General features: G+C 42.2%; 1 protein-coding gene across 1 annotated transcript in view; it reads left to right on the top strand.

Moving 5' to 3' along the window:
- The window catches only part of UBXN7 (UBX domain protein 7), an 88977-nt gene that overhangs the window by 31745 nt on the left and 43620 nt on the right, over window positions 1-13612 (top strand). The window lies entirely within an intron of this gene.

The raw sequence follows: 13612 nt of genomic DNA, 5'->3' as shown, positions 1-13612 counted from the left end.
CATGCAAAAAAAAAGTGATATCAGTATAGGTGCATAGAGAAGATGGTAGAAAATAGGATGCTTAATCAGATTTAAAGAAAATTTAGGCCCTGGCCAGTTGACTCTGTGGTAGAGCGTCAGCCTGGTATGTGGAAATCCTAGGTTTGACTCTCAGTCAGGGCATACAGGAGAAGCAACTCTCTGCTTCTCCACCCCTCCCCCTTCTCTCTCTCTCTCACTCTTCTCCTCCCATAGCCATGGCTCGAATGGTTCGAGCAAGTTGGCCCTAGGTGCTGAGGATGGCTCCATAGCCTCGCTTCAGGTGCTGAAATAGCTTGGTTGCTGAGCAATGAAGCAGTGGCCCAGATGGGCAGAGCATTGCCTGATAGGGCGCTTGCTGGGTGGATCTCAGTCAGGGTGTATGTGGGAGTCTGTCTCTGCTGCCCCACCTCTCAATAATAATTAAAACAAAACAAAAAAACGCAACTAAGCCACAGAAAAAGAAAAAGGACATAAATATACTGTACTGTACATTGTACCATAGTAACAGAAAAAAATGGCAAAAAATGAATGTAAAAAAGAAAAGTGCAACGCTAACAGTGTAAGCCAGTCACGTCTCAATTTTTTAAAGTTTTTGTAGGAATGAGTGTCATAAACTCAAAATGTCATATGTTGAGAATGTTGTAGCCCGAGGATCCCCTAGTATTTACCTTTTGTGAGTCAAAAGTTTTAGGCATTAACAGATGAATTAAGAAGAAAAAGGTAGCCTGAGCAGGCAGTGCTACAGTGGTTAGAGTGTCAGACTGGGAAGCGGAAGACCCAGGTTCGAGACCCGAAGGTCGCCAGCTTGAGCATGGGCTCATCTGTCTTGAGCAAAAAGCTCACCAGCTTGGACCCAAGGTCGCTGGCTCCAGCAAGGAGTTACTCGGTCAACTGAAGGCCCGCTGGTCAAGGCACATATGAGAAAGCAATCAATGAACAACTAAGGTGTCGCAATGAAAAACTGATGATTGATGCTTATCATCTCTCTCCATTCCTGTCTGTCACTATCTCTCTCTCTGTCTCTGAAAGAAAAAAAAAAAGGTATAGTAATCTAAGAGGTCAAATGCATAGAAATGTCTATTGTCATATTAAGAACAGTAATGTAGAGGAATAGGCCTATGACAAGTTTTATTACCTTATTTATTTGTTTGTTTGTTTATTTATTTATTTTTGTATTTTTCTGAAGTTGGAAACGGGGAGGCAGTCAGACAGACTTCCCACATGTGCCTGTCCCAGACCCGGCATGCCCACCAGGGGGCGATGCTCTGCCTATCTGGGGTGTTGCTCTGTTGCAACCAGGGCCATTCTAGTGCCTGCGGCAGAGGCCATGGAGCCATCCTTAGCACCCGGGCCAACTTTGCTCCAATGGAGCCTTGGCTGAAGGAGGGGAAGAGAGAGACAGAGAGGAAGGAGAAGGGGTGGGGTGGAGAAGCAAATGGGTGCTTCTCCTGTGTGCCCTGGCCGGGAATCGAACCTGGGACTCTTGCACGCCAGGCCGACACTCTACCACTGAGCCAACCGGCCAGGGCCACCTATGGGAAGTTTTTAGGTACATTAGATTAAAGGAGGAGCCTGACCAGGCGGTGGCGCAGTGGATAGAGCGTCAGTCTGGGATGCGGAAGACCCAGGTTCGAGACCCCAAGGCCGCCAGCTTGAGCGTGGGCTCATCTGGTTCGAGCAAAAATTCACCAGCTTGGACCCAAGGTCGCTGGCTCAAGCAAGGGGTTACTCGGTCTGCTGAAGGCCTGCAGGTCAAGACACGTATGAGAAAGCAATCAATGAACAACTAAGGTGTCGCAATGCGCAACGAAAAACTAGTGATTGGTGCTTCTCATCTCGACGTTCCTGTCTTTCTGTCCCTGTCTATCCTCACTCTGACTCTCTCTCTGTCTCTGTAAAAAAAAAATAAATAAAAAATAAAAAATAATAAAGGAGGACAAATAAGTTGTAAGGAGTGAAGAAAATTATATAAACCATATCTTTTGCTTTGAAAAAGCACCTTAGCTGAGAGTTTAAGGTTGATATTTAACTTTAGCTTTGGAGTTCACTGTAGCAAGAAATAAAAGAATATATCATTTAAATTCAGAAATAGAGATGGAAGGAAGAAAACTATGATATGAATATTGAAGTATATAATTATGTGCTTTCAGTATTGATTATGTCAGTCATGTTAATATGCCAGAATTAATAAAGCTAGAAATAATTTTTAAAAAATATAAATGTTATGAATAGGCGTTTTAGAGCCAAGGAGTAATACCCTTGTAAGCTTTATCTTTTCTATATTGCAAGGAAGAAGGCTGGATCTTTATGTGGAAAAGACTACAGGAAATAGATTTTGTGCTGTTTTACTATTGAACAGAGGCAAAAAAGTTATTTGAAATCCCACTTTCCTCCCTTTAGCTCTGGTTTGATAATACTTTAGAAGGGGAATGAGAATGACGTTATACAATTGAGAAGTCAGTCTGACCTGTCATTGTTAGATCTTATTATAACTTAAGAAAGATCTTTGAGGAACTATTTTCTTTTAGTTATTAAAGTGTGATTCTTTTTAAAAAATTTATTGATTTTAGAGTGAGAGGAAGAGACAGATAGACAGGCAGAAACATCAATCTTTCCTGTATGTCCCCTGACTGAGGATCGAACCCACAACCTCTGCATATTGAGTCGATTCTCTTTATTTACTTATTTATTTATTTATTTTTATTTTTCATTTTTTAGTGAGAGGAGGGGAAGCAGAGACAGACTCCCGTGTGCGCCCCGACCGGGATCCACCTGGAAAGCCCACTAAGGGGCAATTCTCTGCCCATCTGGGAACCTTTGCTCCTTTGCTCTGCACCTGTGGCCAACTTGCTCGAACCAATCGAGCCATGGCTGTGGGAGAAGAGAGAGAGAGTGAAAGAGAGAAGAGGGGGGAAGGGTGGAGAAGCAGATGTTTGCTTTTCCTGTGTGCCCTGACCAGAAATTAAACCCAGGACATCTATTCACCAGGCCGGTGCTCTACCACTAAGTCAGCTGTCCAGGGTCAAGACAATTCTCTAACCAACTGAACTATCTGACCAGGGCTAAAGTGTGATTTCTTTTTTTTTTTTCCAGAGACAGAGAATCAGAGAGAGGGATAGATAGGGACAGACAGACAGGAACGGAGAGAGATGAGAAGTATCAATCATTAGTTTTTCGTTGTGACATCTTAGTTGTTCATTGATTGCTTTCTCATATGTGCCTTGACCATGGGGCTACAGCAGACTGAGTAATCTCTTGCTCAAGCCAGCGACCTTGGGTCCAAGCTGGTGAGCTTTGCTCAAACCAGATGAGCCCACACTCAAGCTGGCAACCTTGGGGTCTTGAACCTGGGTCCTCCGCTTCTCAGTCCGACGCTCTATCCACTGTGCCACCACCTGGTCAGGCTAAAGTGTGATTCTTAAAGGATGATTGGGGGTTTCTGATACCTTTTTAGGGGATCTCTAAGATCAAAACTATTTTTATAATACTAAAAAGTTATTTGCCTTTTTCACTGTTTTGATATTTGGTTCAAAACCAACTGATAAGTCAAACTGCTGCTTCTTAATTGAATCAGGGCAGGAGCACCAAACTGTACTACTTACTCATTGAATTCTTCATTGCCACACACTCACAGATTAGAAAAATAAAAATTTTATTTGATAATATATATTTTTAATTAATTAATTTATTTTTAACAGAGAGAGAGTCAGAGAGAGGGATAGACAGGGACAGACAGACAGGAATGGAGAGATGAGAAGCATCAATCATTAGTTTTTCCTTGTGCATTGCGACACCTTAGTTGTTGATTGATTGCTTTCTCATATGTGCCTTGACCGTGGACCTTTAGCAGACCGAGTAACCCCTTGCTCGAGCCAGCAACCTTGGGTCCAAGTTGGTGAGCTTTTGCTCAAACCAGATGAGCCCACGTTCAAGCTGGCAACCTCGGAGTCTCGAACCTGGGTCCTCGGCATCCCAGTCTGATGCTCTATCCACTGCGCCACCGCCTGGTCAGGCTGATAATATTTTTGACAAAGAAATAAAAATTAATTTTGTTAAATCTGAACATTTGGATACATGTTTTAAAACTATTTTGTTTGATGAAATAGGATACATACACAGTACTTCTGTATACTGAAGTACTGTGTTTTTTTTTGTTTGTTTTATTAATTTTAATGGGGTGACATTGATAAATCAGGGTACATATGTTCAGAGAAAACATCTCTAGGTTATTTTGACATTTGATTATGCTGCATTCCCATCACCCAAAGTCTTCCGTCACCTTCTAACTGGTTTTCTTTGTGCCCCTTTCTCTCCTCCCTCCCACCCCGTAACCCCCACACTCTTGTCCATGTCGCTGAGTCTCATTTTTATGTCCCACCTATGTATGGAATCATATAGTTCTTAGTTTTTTCTAATTTACTTATTTACTTATTTCGCTCCGTATAATGTTATCAAGGTCCATCCATGTTGTTGTAAATGATTCCATGTCATCATTTCTTTTTTTATGTTCTTTTTTTTTTGTATTTTTCTGAAGCTGGAAACGGGAAAATACAGTCAGACAGACTCCCGCATGCGCCCGACCGGGATCCACCCGGCACGCCCACCAGGGGTGACGGGCGTCCCTCTACTGAGACCAGAGCCACTCTAGCGCCTGGGGCGGAGGCCAAGGAGCCATCCCCAGCGCCCGGGCCATCTTTGCTCCAATGGAGCCTTGGCTGCGGGAGGGGAAGAGAGAGACAGAGAGGAAGGAGGGGGGGGTTGGAGAAGCAGATGGGCGCTTCTCCTGTGTGCCCTGGCTGGGAATCGAACCCGGGTCCCCCGCATGCCAGGCCGACGCTCTACCGCTGAGCCAACTGGCCAGGGCCCGATGTCATCATTTCTTATGAGTAGTATTCCATAGTATATATATATATACCAAAGCTTTTTAATCCACTCGTCCACTGATGGACACTTGGGCTGTTTCCAGATCTTCGCAATTGTGAACAATGCTGCCACAAACATGGGGGTGCATTTCTTCTTTTCAAACAGTGCTATGGTGTTCTTGGGATATATTTCTAAAAGTGGTATAGCTGGGTCAAAAGGGAGTTTGATTTTTAATTTTTTGAGGAATCTCCATACTGTTTTCCACAGTGGCTGTACCAGTCTGCATTCCCACCAGCAGTGCAGGAGAGTTCCCTTTTCTATGCCTATCTCTTTTAAAATGTAAATATAGACCTGGCCATTTGGCTCAGCGGTAAAGTGTCAGCCTGGTGTGTGGATGTCCTAGGTTTGATTCCCAGCCAGGACACACAGGAAAAGCAACCATCTGCTTTTCCACCTCCCCTTTTCTCCACATCCTCGCCAGCACTTATTCGGTGTTGTTTGTTCATGAGCGCCATTCTGACTGGTGTGAGATGATATCTCATTGTGGTTTTAATTTGCATTTCTCTAATGATTAGTGATGTTGAGCATTTTTTCATATGCCTGTTGGCCGTCTGTATGTTCTCTTTGGAGAAGTGTCTATTTGTTTCTTTTGCCCATTTTTTGATTGGATTGTTTGATTCCTGGTATTGAGTTTTACAAGTTCTTTATAAAGTTTGGTTATTAACCCCTTATCAGACATATTGTCAAATATGTTCTCCCATTGTGTAGTTTGTCATTTTACTCTGTTCTTATTATCTTTAGCTGTGCAAAAGCTTTTTAGTTTGATATAGTCCCATTTGTTTATCCTGTCTTTTATTTCACTTGCCCGTGGAGATAAATCGGCAATTATACTATATTGCTGCAAGAGATGTCAGAGAGCTTATTGCCTATGTTTTCTTCTAAGATGCTTATGGTTCTACGGTTTACATTTAAGTCTTTTATCCATTTTGAGTTTATTTTTGTGATTGGTATAAGTTGGTGGTCTAGTTTCATTCTTTTGCAGGTAGCTGTCCAATATTCCCAACACCATTTGTTGAAGAGGCTATCTTTACTTCACTGTATGGTCTTACCTCCTTTGTCAAATAGCAGTTGTCCATAAAAATATGGGTTTATTTCTGGGTTCTCAGTTCTGTTCCATTGATCTATATGCCTGTACCAGGCTCTTTTGAGTACAATGGCCTTGTAGTATAACTTGATATCCGGAAGTGTGATACCTCCCACTTTATTCTTCCTTTTAAAAATTGCTGAGGCTATTCGTGTTCTCTTTTGGTTCCATATAAATTTTTGGAATGTGTGTTCTATATCTTTGAAGTAAGTCATTGGTATTTTAATCGGTATTGCATTGAATTTATAAATTGCTTTGGGTAATATAGACATTTTAATGATGTTTCTTCTTCCTAACCATGAGCACGTATATGCTTCCACTTGTTTGTATCTTCCCTGATTTCTTTTATCAGTGTTTTATAACTTTCCGAGTACAAGTCCTTAATGTCCCTGGTTAAATTTATTCCTAGGTACTTTATTTTTTTGGTTGCAATGGTGAAGGGGATTGCTTCCTTAATTTCTCTTTCTGACAGTTCATTGTTAGTATATAAAAATGCCTCTGATTTCTGAGTATTGATTTTATATCCTGCCACCTTGCTGAATTCATTTATCAGGTCCAGTAGTTTTTTGACTGAGACTTTAGGGTTTTCTATATACAATCTCATATCATCTGCAAATAATGATAGTTTTACTTATTCTTTTCCAATTTGGATGCCTTTTATTTCTTTTTCTTGTCTGATTGCTGTGGCTAAGACTTCCAGATCTGTGTTGAATAAGAGTAGTGAAAGGGGGCACCCCTGCCTTGTTCCTGATCTTAAGGAGATTGCTTTTAATTTTTGCCCATTGAGTATGATGTTGGCTGTGGGTTTGTCATAGATGGCCTGTATCATGTTGAGGTATGTTCCCTGTATTCCCACTTTGCTGAGCGTTTTGATCATGAATGGGTGCTGGATTTTATCAAATGCTTTTTCTACATCTATTGAAATTATCATGTGGTTCTTCTCCTTCCTTTTGTTTATGTGATGAATCACATTGATCGATTTGCAAATATTGTACCAGCCTTGCCTCCCAAGAATAAATCCCACTTGATCACGGTGTATGCTTTTTTTCATATATTGCTGGATCCGGTTTGCTAATATTTTGTTGAGGATTTTAGCATCTAAATTCATCAGGGATATTGGCCTATAATTTTCTTTCTTTGTGTTGTCTTTGCCTGGTTTTGGAATCACAATTATACTTGCCTTATAAAAGGAGCTTGGAAGTCTTCCTTCCTGTTGAATTTTTTGAAATAGCTTGAGAAGGATAGGAGTTAGTTCTTTGAATATTTGATAGAATTCACTTGTGAAGCCATCAGGCCCAGGACTTTTCTTTTTTGGGAGTTTTTTGATAACTATTTCAATCTCATTTGTTGTAATTGGTCTGTTTAGGTTTTCTGATTCTTCCAGATTAATTTTTGGAAGATTATAAGTTTCAAGGAATTTGTCCATTTCATCAAGGTTGTTTAGTTTTTTGGCGTACAGTTCTTCATAGTATTTTCTTAAAATATTTTATATTTCTGTTGTGTCAGTTGTTATTTCTCCACTCTCATTTCTAATTTTATTTGAGTCCTCTCTCTTTTTTTCTTGGTGAGTCTGGTTAAAGGTTCATCAATCTTGTTTACATTTTCAAAGAACCAGCTCCTGGTTTCATTGATCCTCTGTATTGTTTCTTTAGCCTCTATGTCATTTATTTCTGCTCTGATCTTTATTATTTCCTTTCTTCTACCATCTCTGGGTTTTACTTGCTGTTCTTTTTCTAGTTTTTTTAGATGCAGGGTCAAGTTGTTTACTTGAGCTTTTTCTAGCTTTTTAAGGTATGCCTGTAATGCTATGAATTTCCCTCTCAGAACTACTTTTGCTGTCTCCCATAAATTTTGAGTTGATGTATGCTCGTTATCGTTCATTTCTAGGAATTTTTTAATTTCTTCTTTGATCTCATTGTTAACCCATTCGTTATTTAATAGCATACTATTTAGTTTCCAAGTGTTTGAGTATTTTTCAGTTTTGCTTTTGTGGTTGATTTCTAGTTGCATGCCATTGTGATCAGAGACAGTGCTCGATATGATTTCAGTCTTTTTAAATTTGTTGAGACTGCTTTTGTGCCCTAACATGTAGTCTATCCTAGAGAATGTACCATGAGCACTTGAAAAGAATGTATATTCTGTTGTTTAGGGTGAAAGATTCTGAAGATATATATTAAATCGAGTTGATCTAGTATGTCCTTTAAGTCTGCCGTTTCTTTGTTAATTTTCTTTCTTGAGGATCTCTCTAGTGATGTTAGTGGGATATTAAAATCTACTATTATAGTATTGCTGTTGATCTCACTCTTTAAATCCATCAAAGTCTGCTTTATATATTTAGGTGCTCCAATATTAGGTGCGTAGATATTTATAACGGTTATATCTTCCTGTTGGATTGCTCCCTTTATCATTATGTAGTGACCTTCTTTATCTCTTACTATAGCCTTTGTTTTAAAGTCCATTATGTCTGATATAAGTATTGCTACCTCAGCTTTTTTTTTTCATTTCCATTTGCGTGAAATATTTTTTTTTATCCTTTTATCCTCAGTCTATGTGCATCTTTTGTTTTATGGTGTGTCTCTTGTAGACAGCATATGTATGGGTCCTGTTTTCTTATCCACACAGCTACCCTATGTCTTTTCATTGGATCATTTAATCCATTTTAATTTAAAGTTTTGTGTTTTTTTGGGTTTTTTTTTTGTATTTTGTATTTTTCTGAAGCTGGAAACGGGGAGGCCGTCAGACTCCCGTATGTGCCCAACCGGATCCACCTGGCACGCCCACCGGGGGGCGATGCTCTGCCCATCCAGGGCATCGCTCTGTTGTGACCAGAGCCACTGTAGTGCCTGAGGCAGAGGCCACGGAGCCATCCCCAGCGCCCGGGCCATCTCTGCTCCAATGGAGCCTCGGCTGCGGGAGGGGAAGAGACAGAGAGGAAGGAGAAGGGGAGGGGTGGAGAAGCAGATGGGCGCTTCTCCTGTGTGCCCTGGCCGGGAATCGAACCCGGGACTCCTGCACGCCAGGCCGACGCTCTACCACTGAGCCAACCGGCCAGGGCCTAAAGTTATTATTGATATGTAGTTGTTTATTGCATTTTATTCTTTAAAACTGTATTCCTCTTTTGTATATTCTTTTTCTCCTTTGATCTGTTTACAACAAGCCCTTTAGCATTTCTTGCAGCCTTGATTTGGTTGTAGTGAATTCCTTGAGTTTTTTTTGTCTGGAAAGCTTTTTATTTCTCCTTCAATTTTAAATGATAGCCTTGCTGGATAAAGTAGTCTTGGTTGTAGGCTCTTGTTCTGCATTACTTTGAATATTTCTTGCCATTCTCTTCTGGTCTCAAGTGTTTCTGTTGAGAAGTCGGAAGTCATCCTGATGGGGGCTCCTTTGTAGGTGATAGTCTTTTTTTCTCTAGCAGCTTTTCATATTTTCTCTTTATCATTTAGCTTTGGTATTTTAATTATGATGTGTCTTGGTGTAGATTTCTTTGGGTTTCTCGTTAGTGGAGTTCTCTATGCTTCTTGAACTTGTGAGATGTTTTTGTGCCTTAATTGAGCAAAGGTTTCAGCTATGATATGTTTGAACAAAGTCTCTATTCCTTGTTCTTTCTCTTCTTCTTCAAGAACCCCTATGATGCGGATGTTATTTCTCTTCATGTTGTCACAGAGCTCTCTTAGAGTTTCCTCAGACGTTTTGAGTCTCTTTTCTTTTTTCTGCTCTGCTTCCGTGCATTTATCTTGTCCTCCAACTCGCTGATTTGATTCTCAGCTTCATCCATCCTGCTTTTAATTCCTTCCATTGTGTTCTTCATTTCTGATATTGTATTTGTCATTTCTGATTGATTCTTTTTAATTATTTCAATGTCCTTTTTTATATTTGCTATCTCTTTATTTAGGTGTTTGTAATGACCATCTCTTGTTGTTCTAATATCTTTGAGCATCCTAACAATCGTTATTTTAAACTCTGCATCTGGTAATTTGGTTATATCTGACTCATTCAGGTCCTTTTCTGGGGATTTCTCTTGATTCATTTGTGTTTCATTTCTCTGCTTTCTCATTTTGTCTGTGTAAAAGAAGGTTTTCGCCACTGGAATCCACTGGGTGTGGCCTCTTTGTTCCCTAGGTGTGGTCTGTCTGCAGGCCCACCACCCCCTCTGCTGTTGCTACCTAGGGCGTTTGGGAATGGGCGTTGCCGGTGCCTGCCCACTGGGGCTGTTGCTGTGGTTTCCGCCTCCTTCACGGGAGTGGCTGTGATCATGTGCTCGGGTGTACAAGCCTCAGTGGCCTTGGCCTTCACCCCATCCCTGCGGGTGGCGTTATGCTTGGCCCTGAGGGCAGGGGTGAGCACCTTTGCTCAGCTGCGGGTCTCCACCTAATTCTGGGCTTTCACCCCACCCTTGCAGGAGGAGTCTGCTTGTAGGATGGCTGCAAACCTTGGCTCCACAGGCCAGGCGTGACTGCGTGCCCATGCTCAGTAGCAGGACTCCGCCTGTTCTGGGCTTTTGGCTACACCCCTGTGGGAGGAGCCGGCTCCCAAGTCAGGCCACAAACCTCGATTTCGTGGGCGGGGCAAGGTTGTACTCCTGCGCCCTTGCTCAAGGGCGGGTCTCCGCTCCTTTCAGAGCTCCTACTCTTCCCCCGCAGGCTGGATTGTAGGCAGCCTGCAGCTGGGCTTGACCACTTTTGCACGACCCCTCCTCCCTATCGGGGCAAGACTGAGCTCACACCTGGACCTCAGTGGTGGCCAGCCGGCTTCCGCCCTTGCTGACAGAACCGCACCTCTGTGGCCAGCCGCCGCCCGCCCTCGGGCAAGCCCTCAGTCGTGTGGGCGGGGGTGCTGCAGCTCAGACCCTAACACTCACTACTATAGTCCTGAAAGCTCCCTCCTTCTAAGCGACTCTGCTCTGAGTGCCGCGGGAGAGCTTGTTTGGCTGGTGTTCTGCTTCCCTTTGCTGGTATTGCTGTTGCCAGGGGAAATATTCACTTTAGAGTTGGGGAATGACTCACTCCAGAGGTTAGGGTGGCTGTCTCTCAAAATGTTTCTCCTTGTGCCTCCTAGATTACACTCTCTTCCTGTTACTCTGGTCCTCTCCTCTCTCCCCGTCCCCCAGATCCCCAGTGAGTGGTTGTGAGAGAGGTTTTCTGTGCAGTCCCTTTAAGAATAATCTTGGGTCTGAGAAATCAGTCTCTTTCTCACAAACAGTATACTGTCTTGTTTCCAGCTAAATACTGTCCATACGCCTCTTCTAGGCTCTGGGACTGCAAGCTGGGGCTTTGTTCCTGGGACTCAGGATCCTCCCCTTTTTGCTAAACTCACTTCCCGCCACGCGAGTCTCTCCCGGCTGCTGTTCGCTCCGGGGAGCTGGGCAGCCCTCTCCATGTTTCTGCTTTTCCTACCAGTCTCAGTGTGCCTTCTTCAGTGTTCCTTGGTTGAAGAGTCCTCTTAGTTTAGTCCAAAGTTGGTTTTTTCAGATAATGGTTCTTAAAATTAGTTTGTAATCCACTTTGGTTCTGGGAGGTGGAAGTTGGTACGTCCTCCTACTCCATCGCCATCTTGTCTTCCTCTTTTTTGTTTTTTGACAGAGACAGAGTCAGAGAGAAGGACAGATAGGGACAGACAGACAGGAATAGAGAGAGGTGAGAATCATCAGTTTTTCGTTGTGGCACCTTAGTTGTTCAATGATTACTTTCTCATATGTGTCTTGATGATGGGGCTACAGCAGACCAAGTAATCCCTTGCTTAAGCCAGTGACCTTGGTTCCAAATTGGTGAGCTTTGCTGAAACTAGATGAACCTGCGCTCATGCTGGCGACCTCGGGGTTTTGAACCTGGGTCCTCTGCATACCAGTCTGACACTCTATCCACTGCCCCATCACCTGGTTAGGCTGAAGTACTGTGGTTTTAAGGAAAAGATTTTGTACAGTTACTTGAGTTGCAAGCTAAACTAGCTGCTTTTTTTTTAATGGAACATTGTTTTAACTCGATAGATTGCTGATAAACTATAGTTATTTTTATATTAATTATTCCTTTTTTAAAAAAATTTTTCTTAAGTGAGAAGTTGTGCGGCAGAGAGATAGATCGTCACTTGTGTCACGGCCAGGATCCACCTGGCAAACCCCCTACCAGGTGATGCTCTGCCCATATGGCGCTTTTGCTCTGTTGTTCGGCAAGTGAGTTATTTTAGCACCCGAGGCAAGGCCATGGAGCCATCTTCAGTGCCAGGGCCAACTTGCTCCAACTGAGCCATGGCTGCAGGAGGGGAAGAGAGAGAAAGAGAGGGAGAAGGAAGAGGGGTGGAGAAGGAGATGGGTGCTTCTCCTGTGTGCCCTGACCAGGAATCAAACCCAGGACATGCACACACCAGGCTAACTCTCTACCGCTTAGCCAACCAGCCAGAGCCCATTTTCTTGTCTTAAAATATATTTTTTAATACTACAGTTTACATTCAGTATTATTTTGCATTAGTTACAGGTGTAATAGCATAGTGGTTAGGTAATCATATACTTTACAAAGTGTTTCCCTGATTTTTTAGTGCTCACCTGGCACCACATACACAATTATTGCAATATTATTGACTATATACCCTATGCTGGACTTTACATCCCTGTGACTATTTTGTAACTACCAATATGTACCTTTTTTTTTTTTTTTCTTTTTGAGAAAGAGAAGCATCAGTTGGTTGTTCTACTTAATTGCACATCTATCAGTTGCTTCTTATACGTTCCCTGACCAGGGCTTGAACCAGTGTCCTCTGGGTCTTGCTTGCTCCCTTGCGATCAAGCCTTGACTAGGGCTCAAACCAGCAACCTGCAAGTTGAGCTGGCAACCTTGGGATCGAATTGATGCCTTTAGAATTGAACTGACCCCCTTGGGAATGAGCTGGTGATCCCCAGAATCAAACTAGTGACCTCAGCACTCTTAGCTCTTCATCCACTGCACCACCAGCCAGGACCAATTTGTACTTCTTAACCCCTTTTCCTTTTTTACTAGTTCCCCAAACACCCTCCCCTCTGGCAGCCATCATTCTGTTCTCTGTGTCTGTGAGTCTGTTTCAATTTTGTTTATTTTGTTCTTTAGATTCCACATGTAAGTAAAATCATAGCATAATATCATCTAGGTCCAACCATGCTGTCTCAGATGGTAAAATTTCATTCTTTTTTAAGGCCAAGTAATATTCTAGTGTGTGTGCGCGCGTGTGCATGCGCCCTAGCTTTTTTTATACCCTCATCTATTGATAGGTACTTGAGTGACTTCCATATCTTGGCTATTATAAATAATGCTGCAGTGAACATCAGGGTACATATGTTCTTTAGATTTTTTTGGATATATACCCAGCAGTGGAATTGGTGGGTTATAAGACGATTGTATTATTTATTTATTTTTATTTTTATTAATTTAAAGTGGAAGGGAGAGAGATATCAATTTGTTGTTCCTCTTATTTATGCACTCATTGGTTGCTTCTTGTATATACCCCGATGGGGATGAACCCATGACCTCAGGGCAACAGATGACTCCCTATCCACTAAGCAAACTGGCCAGGGCCTTTTTTTTGTTAATTGAATTTATTGGGATGACATTGGTTAATAAA

This window comes from Saccopteryx leptura, chromosome 8 (genome assembly GCF_036850995.1).
Source record: "Saccopteryx leptura isolate mSacLep1 chromosome 8, mSacLep1_pri_phased_curated, whole genome shotgun sequence".
NCBI classification, from domain to species: Eukaryota; Metazoa; Chordata; class Mammalia; order Chiroptera; family Emballonuridae; genus Saccopteryx; species Saccopteryx leptura.
This window is presented reverse-complemented; position numbering and strand designations above follow the sequence as displayed.